This window comes from Dendrobium catenatum, unplaced genomic scaffold (genome assembly GCF_001605985.2).
Source record: "Dendrobium catenatum unplaced genomic scaffold, ASM160598v2 fragScaff_scaffold_156, whole genome shotgun sequence".
Lineage (NCBI taxonomy): Eukaryota > Viridiplantae > Streptophyta > Magnoliopsida > Asparagales > Orchidaceae > Dendrobium > Dendrobium catenatum.
This window is the reverse complement of record NW_021318618.1, coordinates 3,581,508-3,587,913: the sequence shown is the minus strand read 5'-3', so window position 1 is coordinate 3,587,913 and position 6,406 is coordinate 3,581,508.

Sequence of the window (6,406 nt, the reverse complement as noted above, 5' to 3'; positions counted from 1 at the left end):
TTACAGGCTGATAAATGTCCTAATCATGAACAATTATTACGCCTTCTGACCGGACGTAGAGCTACGTTCGGCCGCCAATAACATGTCGTCACATGCTCTTACTCTTTACCGCGCGGTCCGACGACTTGACCCGGATCGGAACCCCGGAATGCTATGTTCGCGTATTGAGAGGTATTACTCGGTATTACTCGATATTGCTAGGTATTGCTTGACAATAACAAGAAATACCACTCTGTGAAGACCAATACCGAGTAATACCGAGCAATACCGAGTTGTACCGAGTTTTTCTAGAAAAACTCGGTACAACTCGGTATTGCTAGGTATTACTCGGTATTTGCTCGGTATTGCTTGGTATTTGCTCGGTATTTGCTCGGTATTGGTTATTGCCGAGCAAAATCGACCAATACCTAGCAATACCGAGCAATACCTAGCAAAATCGAGAAATACCGAGCCATCCTGGGTCCGTTTCGGGTCGGGTTATCGGGGCGTACGGTAAATAGTGAGAACGCGTGACGCGATTCTACTAGCGGCCGAACGTAGAGCTACGTCCTGTGACCGGACCAAATAAAAGTTCCCTAATCACAGAACTCATACATTGAAAAAAAAATACTAAAGAGAAAAAATATAAAATTGAATTGAGAATGTTAAAATTTTCGCCCATTCCAAAACGGCTTCAATGAGAAAACAAAAAATACAAAGTCATAATAGACAAGAATATGGAGCACATTCATCATAAGCCAGACTATACTTTCATTAGTCATAGCAAAAATGTGATATCTTAATATTTCCTCCACTTCCTAATGTTTAGATCGAGATTTATAGCTCATATTATTAATTGGTTGTCAATGACATTCTCATATTTTATAGTGTCTTTTCCTGTGAATATAGTAATTAAAGCAACAAATAGAAAGATAATATAAGTTCTCAACAATTAATGATGTCTCATTCAAATTTGAAATGTAACAAAAAAATTAGAGTAGATTCAATCCTGCTAAGAACATAGAGGAGCACAAAAGCATAGAGCATAAAATCTCAAATATATAACCGCATCCAAACAAAATGTGATTAACATTTTCTATATTTTCATTGCAAAAATTGTGACTAGCTTGAATAAGAAAGCCTCCGCAAGTAGAATTTTTATTGCGTCTTTCCACCTGACGTAGAGCTACATTAGGTAGCCTATGATATGTCACCACGTGCACTTACTTTTTACCGCGCGGCCCGACGACCCGACTCGGATCGAATCCGGGATTACTATGTTCGCGTATTGCTCGGTATTTGCTCGGTATTACTCGGTATTGCTTGACAATAACAAGAAATATCGCTCTATGAAGACCAATACCGAGCAATATCGAGCAATACCGAGTAATACCTAAAAGAACTCGGTATTGCTCGGTATTTCTCAGTATTGGTCGTCACATAATAGTATTTTTCATTTTTGTCGAGCAAAATCGACCAATACCTAGTAATACCGAGCTACGCAAACTCCCGGGTCCGCTACGGGTCGGGTCGTCGGGCCGCGCGGTCAAGAGTAAAAACACGTGGCGACATATCATAGGCTACTTGATGTAGCTCTACGTCAGGTGGGAGGACGCAATAAAAATTCCCGCAAGTAACAGCGTCGACGGTTAGAAACCCCCAATTGATGTTAACCAATCAAAAATCGAAAACCTCAATGCATAATTCTTATGCCATATAAATTTGCTTCATATAGTTTAATGCAAATTCACATAGAAATGATCAATAAAGTTCTAAAAAGTAGGCTTTCCTAGCCCAAACCGTTTAATGCACTCAGTGGTAGTAGAGATATGTACAATAAAAATGATACAACGGATATGAGGAGAAATGGAAGGAGGAAGGCATAGGTTGATGTTATTAATGATTTTTAGGACCATCCAACAACTCACATATAACTTAAGGATTTTGATATTTACTGCTATTAGAGATGCAAAACGAAATGTTGCAATTTACAGTTTCAGCCAATAGTTTGAGATTTTTTCATGAAGGGGTGTTATTTTCAGATAGAGATGTATTAATTTTTCCACCAATTGGTAAGAAGGTTATATGAAATTAAGATGTGCTAAATGAGAGAATAGTTATAGGAATATGTTAAAATAGAAAGAGCAAGAATACTCAGACCGCAATTGATTCAGTAAATATAGTTGTCACACTTTGCCCATCGGTACAGTAATAACTCGTTATATCTCCCAATCAGTATCATATGAATCTATCGAGGATAATACTAAATCATAATTTAAAGAAAAACCTGTAGGCCCATTATCATGTACAAATCAGTCAGTCTCTAGCCAACGTCAATGAAACCAAACTTTTACTTAATTTTCACAGATATAATATCACATTTTTTAACAATAATAATGACCATGTATTACTCAACCACATATCTATATTCATTCTCAATTAATACTTGTATTAATAGTATGCTTAAATAAAAAATTCAAACTTCTACTCAGGAAAAATCATACAAAATTCAATAACTTATATTTTATCCAGTGAATTTAGAAATGTTACAATCAAAATCTCCATATTAATCAATACGATATCATATAAAAAGTTATATAGTATAAGTTCAATAAATACAGGAAAAATATAATAAAATCAATTCTAGGGAGAATCAAACTGTTGAAATCAAAATATTTGAAAATAGAAGTAGGGACAGAGTCACCATCACAATTGGAGCAAGTTCCACAAAAACGGCAAAGCGATCCAGCGACTAAAATCAGCTTTTCTCTTTTTTTTTTCTCATATCTGTCCTTTTCTTCCTTTTTCGACAAGTCACGACCCTGAAATTTAGATTTTTTCAATAAAAAATCATTTTAAAAATTCGGGTTATCACAATAACTGTGTGCCACTTCACTAGATATTACTATTGATTATGGTTAAGTTTGTGTTTTCTTATATGTGCTTTGGGAGTTTTATGCTTTTGTCTGTCATGGGTTATTTTGTGTTTTGAGTGAAATAGAAATGAAACTATGATATATGTATGCATATTATTCTTTTAATTGTATAGTTCATTGAAATCAAACGTTGTAGATGTTCTTATTATTTATGTTTGATGATTTTAGAGTGCCTCTATAGTGTAAATATTGAAGAAATAATAAAAAAATAATAAGAAAAATTCTTCCAAGTAGGTCTTGGGCACTTAGTCTATCACATATCCGATGTAATGCGACTCGACCAATAAGGGTTATGTTGCCTTGGGTTGTGACAATGCAACCCTTTCATCTCCCTTGCTTTTGAATCCTTTGCCTCCTCATAGCTCATCATGTTCGTCTCCTTCGAAACTCTAGTCTACAAAATTGACAATTGCTAATTCAGGATATTACATAAAGAGAATAAGATAGACCTTTTGGCATCATTGATGTGTATGTTTGATAGGTTCCCCCAAAGTGAGTCACGATATTTTTTATGAGTGAGAAATTTCTCATTATTTGTTTTGTCAAATACCAGTACATCATCAACATAGAGAAGATTAGAGAAATGATCTTTGTCCACAAGAATGCCAATAAATGAGTTCTTTCTTAATTAATGTTTAAATAGATTAGAAAGATCACCCATCGTAATATAAAAGAGATAATGAGAAATGGTACAACATTGTCTCAACTGAAAAGGGGAATTAAAGAACTCCTCAAGAGTTCCATTAATACAAACAAAATATTGTACATGTTCAATGCAAGCCTTGATCGAATCAATGAATATGATGGGGGAACTCTTTTTAAACCATTCTAGCTATTATCGAAGGATTTGAATATGCTCAGCTTTGCACAAAACCTATTATTTTCCTTACCATTTGAAATTCACCCAAAAATTCGCTAGCCAAACCAATGTTATCAGAAGCAATCCTTTTGTAAAGGAAGCTTACTAAATAGGAATTAAAATATGAGGCATAATGTGCTTGAGCTTCAAAGCAAATAGTTTGGCAATACTTTTTTAGAATGTGTACATAGAGTCAAAGATGTTGCTTGTAAGTTGGGATTTAGGAATGAGAGCAATACCTATTATGGACTTCAAAAGACACTCTCAAAATTACATTAGATGATTGATTGTAGTTGATCAATATACTGTATGCCACAAGAATCAATGAAAGACAGATTAAATGTATATATCTCATAAATTTCTCGACATAGAATGTGCATTCAAATAAGGTTTATTTTCAAGTATGGAGCTCGTAAGTGTTTGGAGGTAACATGAATGACATTTGAGTTAAGTGCTTTTTAAATTGAGCTATTAATAAGACATTAAGGGTTCGTTTGGGACGGCTTTCTTACTGCTTCTTAAAGTAGCTTTCTAGTACAAAAATTTTATTTTTTGTACTAAAAAGCTACTTTAAGAAGCAATAAGAAAGCTGTCCCAAATGAAGCCTAAGAGTCATGGTTTAACTTTTCCAGGAAGATGAGATTTCACAAGCTAGCTCGTGAGCCAACAAGTTAAGTCTTGTCAAGCTTGAATTCGAGCTCATATATTACATGAGTGATAATTTGAGCTCTCGTGCTCAGCTTGAGACTCAATAGGTTGAACTTGCGAGTTTATTAATGAGACAAATTTGATCGAACTCATCTCACTAACACCTTTAATGAATATAGATAAAAACCACTCAATTACTTGAGAGTTTTTTACCTCTATTTATACATTTTAACATTGGCCAAAGCAAATTCAAACTATCATTCATTCCATCCTGAAAGTCACAAACAATTTTGAAGTTTGGTTCCAAGCTTGTTAGTAATTGTTGTCATCTCTAAATATTCTTTTGGAGTTCAATAAATTCTTCTAGAGCTTAACTCCAACTTATCCTTTACTAGTTGGATAAAATTTATTTATTTTTTCTTTTTTTGGTTAGAGTTTGCACCTTAAATTTTGATGTCATCAAAAATCTGTTTGAACAAACACAAATATCTATGCATATTTAAAGTGGAAACTCTAGGATTAAATCAGGGCCATTTGAAATCAAATTTCAATAAACTTATAGTCAAATAAAATGCCTTGACAAAATGAACTCGCCGACACTAAAAGTAATCATATTCAAGTCTAAATAAGCCCAAATCAAATAGTTAAAATATAATTAATAACTTCATTATATAAATTATAGAAAATCAATGCAGATAATATGATGAAGTGTTCTAGATTTTATTTTTATTTATGAGGTATGCCTCCCTAAAAAATCTTTAAATAGTCAATCACTCTTTATAAGAGAGGACACGTTGTTTATGAATTAAAAGAGCTCCTATGCAATCCCCTTTGCCACCGTTAGCAGACTATCGCCCTCAGGAAAAATTATTGGTGCAGAGTGCGCACCGTCCGCACAAGCATTAGGTACCTATCGGTACCTAGCAGTACCAAGTGCGGGTGCCGTTAGGTACCAATGCTTGTGCAGACGGTTCTTCCCGTCTGCACTCTACACCTAATAATCTCTCCACCCTCATAGCATTGTTTTCGAATCGTTGTTGCATTGCTAATGGATGATTAATCATTTGTAATAATTTGTACGCAATATTTATATAATTGAATAATTTTAGTTGGTTACCCTTTGATTTTTCCTATTCAAATTCTACATAAAATTTTTGATGTCACTCATATTCTTTTCATTTATTTATTTTTGTTAATTTTTCATAAAATATTTAATTATTAACATAAAACTTCGTCATCCTATTTTCATAAAATCTTTAGAGCGCAATAAATCATCCTCTTTCAAATGGCAGTGTGGCACACGGATTTTCCCTTTTTTTTTTAATATGTATTTCACGAAATCACAGCCGTCTACCAGTCAATTTGCCCAATTTCACTCCCAATATAATCTTCTGCGAATGACCGTGTGGTAGTAGGATTCTGCATAATCAAGTGTATCATGCACCGAAGCCTCCCTTCGGCTACAAGTCAGGCATTGGAAAAAAAAATTTGTGAGGACTTTAGACATAGCTCTACATCCGGACTTCAATAAAATATCATCACGTAGTGGCCCGATGACCCTACCACCCGACTCGATGAAAAACAAATATTTTGCACGTCTTTTCTAACTTCCCGATGACCCTACCACCCGACAACCCAATCCGGACTAGATGCGAAAATTGAAAATAAACACGTCAATATCTAGGGTTTATGATGATGGTGCACTATTTTCGTCACTTGAGATAAGATTTCTCCTTGGAAGAAAGTTGAGAAAGAAAAGAGAGGAAGAGGCTATGAAGATGGAAAGTAGTTGGGAGGAGGACGTCGAATATTGCGAGTACATGGAAGGCGTCTTCTGTATAGTAGCAGGCCTATCCTCTGATGTGCCCATCATATAATGATCCATAGGCCCTCTAGCACTCCTAGATGAAATGAGTTTCATCGAAGAAGATGAATCCCTAACGTTGAGCTCACTCCCGTAGTAAGAGCCAACATCAACTCCGTC